The sequence below is a fragment of the Macaca thibetana genome, chromosome X (assembly GCF_024542745.1).
Source record: "Macaca thibetana thibetana isolate TM-01 chromosome X, ASM2454274v1, whole genome shotgun sequence".
Taxonomy (NCBI): Eukaryota; Metazoa; Chordata; class Mammalia; order Primates; family Cercopithecidae; genus Macaca; species Macaca thibetana.
Genome location: NC_065598.1, coordinates 150,163,241 through 150,177,314, shown reverse-complemented (window position 1 = coordinate 150,177,314; position 14,074 = coordinate 150,163,241). Strand labels below are relative to the sequence as shown.

The 14,074-nt window shown below is 38.6% G+C and overlaps 2 protein-coding genes across 4 annotated transcripts in view; both read left to right on the top strand.

Annotated features, from left to right (window-relative positions):
* CMC4 (C-X9-C motif containing 4) overlaps positions 1–14,074 on the top strand; it is a 540,756-nt gene that overhangs the window by 112,269 nt on the left and 414,413 nt on the right. The window lies entirely within an intron of this gene.
* Positions 1–14,074, top strand: part of TMLHE (trimethyllysine hydroxylase, epsilon) — a 105,361-nt gene that overhangs the window by 27,626 nt on the left and 63,661 nt on the right. The window lies entirely within an intron of this gene.

The window sequence follows — 14,074 nt, the reverse complement described above, 5'->3', positions numbered from 1 at the left end:
ACCCTTATGTAATGACCTTGTCTTTTTACTGTTTTTCACCTAAAGTCTGTTTTATCTAAGTATAGCTACTCCTGTTTACTTTTAGTTTCCATTTGCATATAATGTCTTTATTATCCCCCTTTACTTTGTCTACATGTATCCTTGCGGGTAAAGTGCTCTTCTTGGAGGCAGCATACAGTTGGACCATGTTTTTAAAATCCATTCAGCCAGTCTGTATGTTTAAGAGGAGAATTGAGTCCATTTGCATTTAAGGTTATCACTGATATGTGAGGTTTTGTTCTTATCATATTGTTAATTGTTTTCTGGTTGTTTTGTATATTTTTTGTTCCTTTTGTTTTCTCTTATCGTTTGTTATTTTGGTGTGGTGATTTTCTGTAGTGGTATCATTTGAATCTGTTCTCTTCCTCTTTTGTGTGTAGGGTTTACTAGTGAGTTTTATACTTTTGTTTGTTTTCATGATGGTAAATACTGTCATTTTGCTTTCAGGTTTAAGACTCGAGCATTTCTTGTAGGACTCATCTAGTGGCGAAAATTCTCTCAGCATTTGCTTCTCTGAAAAATACTTCATTTATGAGGGAAATCATAAATTTCCCTTCATTTATGAAGGAAAACGTTGCTGGGGATAGTATCCTTGGCTGGCAGGTTTTTTTCTTTCCGGACATTGAATTCATCATCTCATTCTTTCCTGTCCTGTAAGATTTCTGCTAAGAAATCTGCTGTTAGTCTGATGAGAGTTCTTTATTGGTGGCAAGACGTTTTTCTCTTGTTATATTTAGAATCCTGTTTTTTTTATCTTTGACTTTAGAGAGACTGACTATAATGTGGTGGGGAGAAAACCTTTATGCATTGTATTTCTGAGGATGTTTGAGCCCCATATAGACATATGGATGTCTAAGTCTCTTGCTAGACTTGGGAAGTTTTCACCTATTATTTCATTAAACAGGTTTCTATCATTTTGTTCTCTCTTCAGTCTTGAGAACACTAATAATTCAAAGATTTCATCACTTTATGGTGTCCCAAATGTCATGAAGGCTTTGCTCATTCTTTTTAATTAGTTTTTATTTATTTATTTTTTCTGACTGGATTATTTCAAAAGACCTGTCTTCAAGTTCTGAAATTCTTTCTTCTGCTTGACCTAATCTATTGTTGTAGCTTTCAAATGTATTTTATATTTTATTCAATGAATTCTTCAGTTTCAGAATTTTTGTTTGGTTCTTTTATTAAAAAATTATCTATTTGGAAAATTTCTAATTCATATCTTGAATTGTTTTTCTGATTTATTTTTGTTTTTCAGATTTCTCATTTATCTTGCCAAGCTTCTTTAAAATTTGTATTTTCAATTTGTTATCTGGGATTTTGTGAATATCTTTTTGATTGGGATCTGTTGCTGGGAAGTCATTGTAAATTTTTTTCTTTCCCTCTTTTTATTTGTATAAATTTATGGGGTACAAGTGTAGTTTTGTTACGTGGATATATTGCCTAGTAATGAAGTCTGGGATTTTAGGGTAACCATCACCTGAATAATGTGTGTTGTACTCATTAAATAATTTCTCATCCCTCACTCCCCTCCTACCCTTCCAAGTCTCTAATATTTATCATTCCTCACTCTATGTCCATTACTTAGTTCCCACTTATAAGTGAGAACGTGTGGCATTTTCTTTTCCGTTTCTGTGTTGTTTCACTTAAGATAATGGCATTCAGCTACATCCATGTTGCTGCAAAAGACAATTTTTTAATTTTTTATGGCTGAATAGTATTCCATTTTGCATATGTACTACATTTTCTTTAGTCATCCTTTAATGGACATTCCATATCTTTGCCTTTGTGAATAGTGCTTGATATGGTTTGGCTGTGTCCCCATCCAAATCTCATCTTGAATTCCTACATGTTGTGGGAGGGTGGGAGGAACCTTGTGGGAGGTAATTGAATCATGGGAGTGGGTCTTTCCCATGCTGTTGTCATGATAGTGAAGAAGTCTGACGAGAGCTGATGGTTTTATTTATTTATTTTTTTGATGGTCTTTCTTCTTTTATTTTCTTTCTTTTTTTTTTTTTTTTTAGACGGAATCTCATACTCTGTCACGCAGGCTGGAGTGCAGTGGCACCCAATCTCGGCTCACTGCAACCTCTACCTCCTGGGTTCACACCATTCTCCTGCCTCAGCCTCCCGAGTAGCTGGGAGTACAGGCGTGTGCCACCATGCCCGGCTAATGTTTTGTATTTTTAGTAGAGACAGGATTTCACCTTGTTAGCCAGGATAGCCTTGATCTCTTGACCTCGTAATCCGGCCACCTCGGCCTCCCAAAGTGCTGGGATTACAGGCGTGAGCCTGGCAAACATTCTTTTTTTATTGTGCTTTAAGTTCTAGGGTACATGTGTACAACATGCAGGTTTGTTACATATGTATACATGTGCCATGTTGGTGTGCTGCACCCAGTAACTCATCATTTACTGTAGGTATATCTCCTAATGCTATCCTGCCCCTCCCCCAACCCCACGACAGGCCCCAGTGTGTGATGTTCCCCACCCTGTGGCCAAGTGTTCTCATTGTTCAATTCCCATCTATGAGTGAGAACATGCGGTGTTTGGTTTTCTGTCCTTGCGATAGTTTGCTTAGAATGATGGTTTCCAGCTGCATCCATGTCCCCACAAAGGATATGAACTCATCTTTTTTTATGGCTGCATAGTATTCCATGGTGTATATGTGCCATATTTTCTTAATCCAGTCTGTCATTGATGGACATTTGGGTTGGTTCCAAGTCTTTGCTATTGTGAATAGTTCCACAATAAACATACGTGTGCATGTGTCTTTATAGCAGCATGATTTATAATCTTTTGGGTATATACCCAGTAATGGGATGACTGGTTCAAATGGTATTTCTAGTTCTAGATCCTTGAGGAATCGTCACACTGTCTTCCACAATGGCTGAAATAATTTACACTCACACCAACAGTGTAAAAGCATTCCTATTTCTCCACATCCTCTCCAGCATCTGTTGTTTCCTGACTTTTTAATGATTGCCATTCTAACTGGCATGAGATGGTATCTCATTGTGGTTTTGATTTGCATTTCTCTGATGGCGAGTGATGATGAGCATTTTTTCATGTGTCTGTTGGCTGCATAAATGTCTTCTTTTGAGAATTGTCTGTTCATATCCTTTGCCCACTTTTTGATGGGGTTGTTTTGTTTTGCTGTAAATTTGTTTAAGTTATTTGTAGATTCTGGATATTAGCCCTTTGTCAGATGAGTAGATTGCAAAAATTTTCTCCCATTCTGTAGGTTGCCTGTTTACTCTGATGGTAGTTTCTTTGGCTGTGCAGAAGCTCTTTAGTTTAATTAGATCCCATTTGTCAATTTTGGCTTTTGTTGCCATTGCTTTTGGTGTTTTAGTCATGAAGTTCTTGCCCATGCCTGTGTCCTGAATGGTATTGCCCAGGTTTTCTTCTAGGGTTTTTATGGTTTTAGGTCTAACATTTAAGTCTTTAGTCCATCTTGAATTAATTTTTGTATAAGGTGTAAGGAAGCGATCCAGTTTCAGCTTTCTACATATGGCTAGCCAGTTTTCCCAGCACCACTTATTAAATAGGGAATCCTTTCCCCATTTCTTGTTTTTGTCAGGTTTGTCAAAGATCAGATGGCTGTAGATGTGTGGTATTATTTCTGAGGACTCGGTTCTGTTCCATTGGTCTATATCTCTGTTTTGGTACCAGTTACCATGCTATTTTGGTTACTGTAGTCTTGTAGCATAATTTGAAGTCAGGTAGCGTAATGCCTCCAGCTTTGTTCTTTTGGCTTAGGATTGTCTTGGCAATGTGGGGTCTGTTTTGCTTCTGTATGGACTTTAAAGTAGTTTTTTCCAATTCTGTGAAGAAAGTCATTGGTAGCTTGATGGGGATGGCATTGAATCTATAAATTACCTTGGGCAATATGGCCATTTTCACGATATTGATTCCATGGGCATGGAATGTTCTTCCATTTGTTTGTTTCCTTTTTTATTTCGTTGAGCAGTGGTTTGTAGTTCTCCTGAAGAGGTCCTTCATATCCCTTGTAAGTCGGATTCCTAGGTATTTTATTCTGTTTGAAGCAATTGTGAATGGCAGTTCACTCATGATTTGGCTCTCTGTTTGTTATTGGTGTATAAGAATGCTTGTGATTTTTGCACATTGATTTTGTATCCTGAGACTTTGCTGAAGTCGCTTATCAGCTTAAGGAGATTTTGGGCTGAGATGATGGGGTTTTCTAAATATACAATCATGTCATCTGCAAACAGGGACAATTTGACTTCTTCTTTTCCTAACTGAATACCCTTGATTTCTTTGTCTTGCCTGATTGCCCTAGCCAGAATGTCCAACACTATGTTGAATAGGAGTGGTGAGAGAGGGCATCCCTGTCTTGTGCCAGTTTTCAAAGGGAATGCTTCCAGTTTTTGCCCATTCAGTATGATATTGGCTGTGGGTTTGTCATAAATAGCTCTTATTATTTTGAGATACATCCCATCAATACCTAGTTTATTGAGAGTTTTTAGCATGAAGGGCTGTTGAATTTTGTCAAAGGCCTTTTCTGCATCTATTGAGATAATCATGTGGTTTTTGTCTTCGGTTCTGTTTATATGATTGATTATGTTTATTGATTTGCATATGTTGAACCAGCCTTGCATCCCAGGGGTGAAGCCCACTTGATTGTGGTGGATAAGCTTTTTGATGTGCTGCTGGATTTGGTTTGCCAGTATTTTATTGAGGATTTTTGCATCGATGTTCATCAGGGATATTGATCTAGAATTCTCTTTTTTTGTCTCTGCCAGGCTTTGGTATCAGGATGATGCTGGCCTCATAAAATGAGTTAGGGAGGATTCCCTCTTTTTCTATTGTTTGGAATAGTTTCAGAAGGAGTTGTACCAGGAGAGCTGATGGTTTTATAGAGAGTAGTTTCCCTGCATAAGCCCTCTTCTCTTGTCTGCTGTCACGTGAGATGTGCCTTTCACCTTCTGCTATCATTGTGAGGCTTCCCCAGCCATGTGGAACTGTGAGTCCATTAAACCTATTTCTTTTGTAAATTGTCCAGTCTCAGGTATGTCTTTATCAGCAGTGTGAAAACGGACTAATATAGTGCTGCAATAAACATACAAGTACATGTATACTTTTTATATAATGGCTTTTTTACTTTTGGGTAGATAACCATTAGTGGGATTGCTGGATCAAATGGTAGTTCTATTTTTTCTTACTTGAGAAATCGCCATACTATTTTCCATAGAGGTTATATTAATTTACATTCCCATCAACAGTGTATAAGCATTCCCTTTTAGCGTCCTCACCAACGTCTCTTATTTTTTTACTTTTTAATAATAGCCATTCTGACTGGTGTAAGATGATATCTCATTGTGGTTTTAATTTTCATTTCTCCAGTGATTAGTGATGCTGAGCATTTTTCCATATGTCTGTTGGTCATTTGTATGTCTTTTTTGAAAAATGTCTATTTATGTTCTTTACCCATTTTTTAATGGAGTTATTTGTTTTCTTTGTTGTCGTTGAGTTGTTCATGTTCCTTGTGAATTTGAGTGCTGGCTGCTGAGAACTAGGTTCATGTTGAATGCATAGTTTGCAAATATTTTCCCCCATTCTGCAGTTTGTCTGTTCACTGGGTTGATTAATTATTTTGCTGTATAATAGCTTTTTAATGAAGTCCCATTTTTCTATTTTTGTATTTTTGCTTGTGATTGTGAGATCTTAGTTATAAATTCTTTGCCTAGACCAATATCCAGGAGTTTCCCTAGGTTTTCTGCTAGTATTTGTATAGTTTCTGGTTTTACATTGAAGTATTTACTCCATCTTAAGTTGATTTTTTTATGTGGTGAGAGATAGGAGTCCAGTTTCATTCTTCTGCATGTGACAATCCAATTTTCCCAAGACCATTTATTGAAAATGATATCCTATAAAGATGGGAACAATAGACAGACACTGGGGACTGCTAGAGGTGGGAGAGAAAGAGGGGGCTAAACGCTGAAAAACTACCTATTGGGTACTATATTCACTACCAGAGTGACAGATTTAGTCATACCCCAAACTTCAGCATTATGTAATGTACCTTTGTAACAAGCCTGCATGTGTAACCCCTGATTCTAAAACAAAAGTTGAAAAAGAAAAAAAAAAGGGTGTCTTTTCCCCATTGTGTTTTTTTGTCACCTTTGTCAAGGACCAGTTAGTTGTAGATATGTGGTTTTATTTCTGGGTTCTCTATTCTGTTCCATTGATTTGTGTGCCTGTTTTTATACCAGTATCATGCTGTTTGGTTCCTACAGCTTTGTAGTATAATTTGAAGTCAGGTAATGAAATACCTCCATCTTTGTTCTTTTTGCTTAGGATTCCTTTGGCTATTCAGGCTCTTTTTTGTTTACATATGAATTTTATAATTTTTTTTCTAATTCTGTGAGAAATGATATGGGTATCTTGATAGGGATTGCAATTAATCTGTAGGTTGCTTTGAGCAGTATGGTCATTTAAAAAATATTGATTCTTTTGACCCATGAGTATGGGATGTTTTTCCATTTGTGTCATCTACAATTTCTTTCACCAGTGTTTTGTAGTTTTCCTTGTAGAGATTCTTGGTTAAATATATTCCTTAGTATTTTATTTTTTGTAGCTATTGTAAATGGGATTTCCTTCTTAATTTGTTTCTCAGCTGGATCATTATTGGCACATAGAAATGCTACTAATTTATTTATATTGATTTTGTTTCCTGAAAGTTTACTGAAATCAAATCTACAAGTTTTTTGGAGAAAGTCTTTAGGGTTTTCTAGGGTGAAGTTTTTCTAGGGCTGGGATGTGAAGTATGCCCGTTTTGGGGCCCCAGTGGTGGCAGCAGTGGGCTGAGCTTGCCTGTCCTTGAACCCCAGAGCCATGTATTCTGGCTCTGGTGTTAACAGGTGAAGGCAGGCGAATTCTTGGGCCTCTGGGTGGCTTGTTCAGAAGTCAGCAGTGACAATGTTGGGCCGGGTTTATAGGCAGGTTCTCAGGCCCCTGTGCAGTGGGCATGATGTGGGCAATGGCAATAGCATTGATGGGGCATCCTCCTACAACTAATTGGTTGAAGCTCGTCTTTGCCGTGGCAGCAATGGGTTGGGTGGGCCAATCCCCTGGCACACAGGTGATGTGTATTGGTGTTTGCCAGCAGTGGTGGTATTGTTATGTTGGGTCAGCCCAACTTCAGACCCTGGGAAGAGGTCTACAGCAGCAGCAGTATAACTTTTCCTTGGGGGCATGTAAAAGTGCCAGGCCTCCCCCATCTCTCTTGTGGGCCTGATGGTGGCAGTGGCAGCATTAGCCCCAGGGCAGGGTGCAGTTCTTTGGGGGCTGGACTCTCAATGGTGCTAGCTGTAGTCCTGTCACCTTATAGGGTGGGACCACTATCAGTGGGAGCAACATAGGCAGGCACCTGTGTGGTACCTGGTTTTCTTTCGCTTTCATTTCACAGCAGCCTGCAGCAGCAGCAGGAATGGGATTCGTCCTCGGGGTGTGTGAAAGTGCCTGATCTCTTCTTTCCCTCCTTGGCCAGTGGTGGCATCAGTGGCAGTGGCACCAGGGCTGGATGTGTTAAGGCAAAAACTGCAATTACTTTTGCACCAACCTGATAATTCTTTGAGAGCTGGGCTGTCAGTATTATGCCATGCTGTAGCTGTTCATGGCTCAGGAGCCTATGAGTCACAGCATGTGCGCCCTCTCTGAAGCAATGACTCTGCACAGTCTTTAGGCAGCTCCCTATGTTAGTCTCAAGGCTTGCAAGGGTCAGAGAGCTCTCCTGTGGCTAGGATTTTAAAAGTCTATGGTGGGTCTCTTGGGGTCTCTCACTTACCTTTCCCTCATGTCTGGGAGCTTCTCCTGGCTCCCAGCTGATCCTGGCCAAGCAGGTTGCCTTGCTTCCATCTTGTTAATTGCTTTTGGTGCTTCCCATCACTTCTTGGTTGAATCCCAATGTTCTCTCTTAGACAATCTAGTAACAGTGTGAATATCTACTTGCTGTTTTGGTTCCTCTCCATTTAAGGGGCATATACTAGCTACATCTAAGCCATTATGAACCCAGTTCTCAGCAGCCAGCACTCAACTTGACAGTTTATTTTTATTTCAGCATTTTGGTTATAGTATTCCACTGCCTCTGGCCTCCATTGTTTCTGATGAGAAGTAAAATTTTAATCTTATTGTAGTTTTTTAATATATGTTGAGTCATTTTTCTTTTTTGAGACAGAGTCTCGCTTTGTTGCCCAGGTTGGAGCACCGTGGTGCGATCTCAGCTCACTGCAGTCTCTGCCTCCTTGGTTTAAGCAACTCTTGTGCCTCAGCCTCCCTGAGTATCTGGGACTACAGGTGCACACCACCATGGCCAACTAATTTTTTTTATTTTTAGTAGAGATGGGGTTTCACCATATTGCCCAGCCTGGTCTCAAACTCCTGAGCTCAGGCAATCCACCCGCCTCGTTCTCCCATAAGTGCTAGGATTATAGGTGTGAGCCACTGCCCCCGGCCTTAATTTACATTTTTCTAATGATTTGGTGATCTTTAGCATTTTTTAATGTGCTTGTTGGCCACGTGTATGTCTTCTTTTGAAAACTGTCTGTTCATGTCTTTTGCCCACTCTTTAATGGGGTTGTTTGGTTTTTGCTTGTTAATTTAAGTGCCTTATAGCTTCCGGATATTAGACCTTTGTCAGATGCATAGCTTGCAAATATTTGCTCCCATTCTGTGTGTTGTCTGTTTACTCTGTTGATAGTTTCTTTTGCTGTGCAAAAGCTCTTTAGTTTAATTAGGTCCCATTTGTCAAATTTTGTTGTCATTGCAATTGCTTTTGATGTCTTCATTATGAAATCTTTCACTGGGCTTGTGTCCAGAATGGTGTTTCTTAGGTTATCTTCCAGGGGTTTTGTAGTTTTAGGCTTTATATTTATGAGTCTTGAAACCATCTTGAGTTGATTTTTGTATATGGTATGAGGAAGGGGTCCAGTTTTAATCTTCTGTATATGGCTAGCAGTTATCCCAGCACCATTTATTGAATAGGGAATCCTTTCTCCATTGCTTGTTTTTGTCAACTTCATTGAAGATCAGATGGTTGTAGGTGCACAACTTTATTTCTGAGCTCTCCATTCTGTTCCATTGGTCTATATCTCTGTTTTCGTACCAGTACCATGCTCCTTTGCTTACAGTAGCCTTGAAGTATAAAGTCAATTAATGTGATTCCTCCAGCTTTGATCTTTTTCCTTATGATTGTTTTGGCTAGTCAGGCTACTTTTTGGTTTCATATGCATTTTAGATTTTTTTTCTAATTATGTGAGGAATGTCATTGGTATTTTGATAGGAATAGCATTGAATCTGTAAAATGCTTTGGGTCGTATGGCCATTTTAACAATATTGACTCTTCTTATCCATGAACATGGAATGTTTTCCCATTTGTTGGTGTCATCTATGATTTCTTTGAGCAGCGTTTTGTAATTCTCATTGTAGATATTTTTTACCTTCCTGGCTAGCTGTATTCCCAGGTATTTTATTCTTCTTATGGCTATTGTGAGTGGGACTGCACTCTTGATTTGGCTCTCAGCTTAGATGTTGTTGGTGTATAGAAATGCTACTGTATTTTGTGCATTGAGTTTTGTATCCTGAAACTTTGCTGAAGTGCTGATATTTTAAAATCAGATCTAGGAGGTTTTGGCAGAGACAATGGGGTTTTCTAGGTATAGAATTACATAATCTGCAAACAGAGATAGTTTGACTTCCTCTCTTCCTATTTGGATGCCTTTTATCTCTTACTCTTGCCTCACTGCTCTGACCAAGACTCCCAGTACTATGTTGAATAGGAGTGGTGAGACTGGACATCCTTGTCTTGTTCTGGTTCTTAAGGGGAATGCTTCCAGCTTTTGCTCATTCAGTATGATGTTGGCTGTGGGTTTGTCATAGATGGCTGTTAACTATTTTGAGGCATGTTCCTCCAGTGCCTAGTTTGTTTTAACATGAACAGATGGTGAATTTTATCAAAAGCCTTTTCTGCTTCTATTGAAATGATCATGTAGTTTTTGTTTTTAGTTCTGTTTATGTGATGAATCACATTTATTGATTTGCATATGTTGAACCAAACTTGCATCCCAGGGTTAAAGTCTATTTGATTGCAGTGGATTAGCTTTTTATTGTGCTGCTGGATTTGGTTTGCTCATTTTTTCTTTTGTTTCTTTGAAACTTGCTTATTTTCTTTGGCTTTCAACAGCCTATTGTGATTTTTCAGTACGTAGATTTCTTTGTGTTTATCATACTTAGGGTTCTTTGAGATCCTTGGATGTGTAGGTTAATATTTTTCATCAAGTTTGGGAAATTTCTGATAATCATATTTTCAAATATTTTGTCTGTCCCTTTTTGTCTCTCTGCTTTTTCTTGGACTCCAATGACTCATATGTTATGATATGCATTGAATTTTGTCCCTCTAAAATTCATATGTTGAAGTCATAACCCTCTATATCTGAGAATGTAACCTTATTTGAAGATAAGGTCTTTACAGAGGTAATCAAATTAAAATGAGATTATTTAACTTATATTCTTATAAAAAGGGAAAATTTGGAGACAGATACATGTAGAGGGGAAATGATGTGAAGACACAGGGAGAAGATGGCTATCCACAAGCCAAGGAAAGAGGTCTGGAACATATCTTTCCCTCATAGCCCTTAGAAGGAACCAACATTACCAACGCATGGTCTCAGACTTCTGGCCTCCAGAACTATGAGATTATATGTTTCTGATGGTTAAGCCACCCAGTTTGTATACAGGTTGTTGTGTTCGGTGCTATCCCCCAGGTCTCTGTAGCTCTGTTAATTTTTCTTAGTTTTTTTCTTTCTGTTCTACAGATCAAGTCATCTCTATTAATCTATCTTGAAGCTTGTTGATTCCGTCTTCTGTCAGATCAAGCTGTGTGGTCTCCCTAGTGAATTTCTCATTTTAGTTATTATACCTTTCAATTCCAGAGTTTCCACTTGATTCTTTTTTTTAATATAATTTCTGTCTCTTCGTTGATGTTCTGTGTGCTAAGTAATTGTTCTCCTAATTTCCTTTAATTCATTAAAAATTGTTTATTTTGTTCTTTTGTTCTTTGAGCATATTTTTTTGTCCTTGTCTGCTGTGTGCAACATCTGAGCCCCTAGAAATGGTTTTTGTTGACTGCTATTTTCACCCCATGTATGGATTACACATTCTTTTCTATTCTCATGTCTAATTTTTTTAAGGAAAATTAGACATTTTAGATAATATTACCTCTGTATCAGCATAGCTTAGTGGTCAGTTAATGGTTGGTCAGAGATTGCAGTTAAAATCTTTAACCAGTAAGGCTAAGTTTCTACCCTTTGAAAAGCGGATCTGCATGTGGGATGGGAAACAAATTCAAAGTTCAGGCTGTTTACAAGCCTGTCTCACTCTTACTTTTTGTGTGGACAAGGACTCATGTTCTCCCAGGCACAAGCACATATCTAGGATCCCCTTTGACCTTTCGTAAGCAAGTGTGCAGTTTGTAAATATACATAGTCTACCAAACCCCCAGTGATATGTGAGAACTTTTCAAGGCCTACTTTGGCTGTCTCATTACGTGGATATCCCTGTTAAATTGCTTGCTGGCCAGCCTTCTGGCCTGTGTCTCTCTACAACCATTATGGAGGCTTTAGGCTAGCTGTGATATTGGCCTTCCTTGATTGCTTGCCACTGATTTTGCTATTGTTTTCATCAATGCCACTGGATATGGGTTTTATTGTGATTTTCTACAAATGATGGCAGCACCCTCCATCAGTGGAGCTTTCAGTTCTTAGGGCTTCCAGAGCATATTTAAAGTGACAATGCCACAGAACTGGTGGAAGGAATGGGAATGACCCCGGGTTAAAATGCCATAGATTTCTACCATTCGTACTCAAGATTCAATAGTTTTTCTTGAATTAATACTTCTCAATTTGTTGTATGATTTTTGTCGGTTTCCAGAGTCATGATGTGGTTGTTTTTGACAACTTTGTCCAGTTTATTTTTGCATTTTAAATAACTTTACTGAACTCCTCACTCAGCTATTCCTGTGTCCCCTGTATTTATTTTAGGCATCTATTATGGGTGATTTATTTTTTCCAATTGGATAGCTTGTTTTGTTTTATTTTGTAATTTGAGAGAAATAGACATTTGGGATTTCAAGTTCTTAGATTGATTCTTGTACTGCACAAAAAGTATAGGAAAAATTATTTTTATTTCAATTCCTAATGCAGTCATTATGTCCAGATGTAACTGCCAGTCATTCAAGAAGTAAAATGCTCTAGCTGTTGGCTTGCAGCCTTTCAGGAGATACTGTTTCTTTCTTTGTAGTAACCATAAAGATATCGAAGTTGGCCCATATGCAGTTGCTGCTCTGACTAGAATTTCTAACTGCGGCCATTCCCCAGAAATTTCTGATTATTCTGCAACCAAAGATTGTTGGATCTTGATTTGTTAATTCACATAAAAATGTATTAAGTCCTTAGTATATGTTTGACACTGTGGAGGTTACAAGTAAATTTATTCTCTAAATTCATGGGATTTGCAGCCTAGCTAGAGAATCAAAGATTACAGACTTGATGAATCAATTAGGAGGACAGTTAAAATCAAGACAACACCAGCACGTTTGGTTCAAATAGTATGCATCACTGGCCATCAGGAAAGATAGAAATCTGTGTAATCCAAAGGAAGTGAGGAAGAGTTATTTGAATGAACAGATTTTGAAATGGTCTTTGAAGAAGGAAGAGATTTTTTTTATGTTCTTTTCTTTAATTATACTTTAAGTTGTAGGGTACATGTGCACAACGTGCAGGTTTGTTACATATGTATACATGTGCCATGTTGGTGTGCTGCACCCATCAACTCGTCAGCACCCATCAACTCATCATTTACATCAGGTATAACTCCCAGTGCAATCCCTCCCCCCTCCCCCCTCCCCACAGTAGGCCCTGGTGTGTGATGTTTCCCTTCCTGTGTCCAAGTGATCTCATTGTTCAATTCCCACCTATGAGTGAGAACATGCGGTGTTTGGTTTTCTGTTCTTGCGATAGTTTGCTGAGAATGATGGTTTCCAGCTGTATCCATGTCCCTACAAAGGACACAAACTCATCCTTTTTATGGCTGCATAGTATTCCATGGTGTATATGTGCCCCATTTTCTTAATGCAGTCTGTCACTGATGGACATTTGGGTTGATTCCAAGTCTTTGCTATTGTGAATAGTGCCGCAATAAACATACGTGTGCATGAGTCTTTATAGCAGCATGATTTATAATCCTTTGGGTATATACCCAGTAATGGGATGGCTGGGTCAAATGGTATTTCTAGTTCTAGATCCTTGAGGAATCGTCACACTGTCTTCCACAATGGTTGAACTAGTTTACAGTCCCACCAAGAGTGAAGAGAGGATCCCAGGTTGAAGTATTATGAGCAACACCATGATCAGGACCATTGACATCTCCTGACTAGGTTAGTGTTTCTCTTTTAGTCACATATACCTACTCTCTCAACCCATAAAAAGGGAATTCTGGTACCTTAAGTGGCCATTCACAGGGAAATCATGAACCATTCAATCTAACATTGGCCCATCTCTTACTTGACTCTCCCAGAAACCAACTTTGCCATCTGTTCTTCTGTTGTATATCTGCCTTATCCTTCATGTTGAACACTCATTGTTACCTTCTGTTCTTCCTGACTACAATCTTATATTGCCATGTTAGTAGGTCATCCTTGGACAGTCCTTGATGGTTTATTTCCTGGTTTTAACATTGCTCACAATTTTACTGCTTAGACTGGAAGAAATCCTTCTTGGATTGTGACATCTGCCTCTTAGAAAAATATAACCTTGACACAATGATTCTAGTGGCAACATAGTATACCCTTGGAGGAGACAATGGTGCCCCAGTAGACAATATAGCTGGAAAGTATGGCCCAGAGAAAAGAAACTGTATTTCTTCAAATTAAGAATGCTAACTGGCCAGATAACAGAATCCAGGAGTATAATCACTAACCTTGAAGTCACTTTGCTCCATCTACTCTCCCTGGAAAACACACA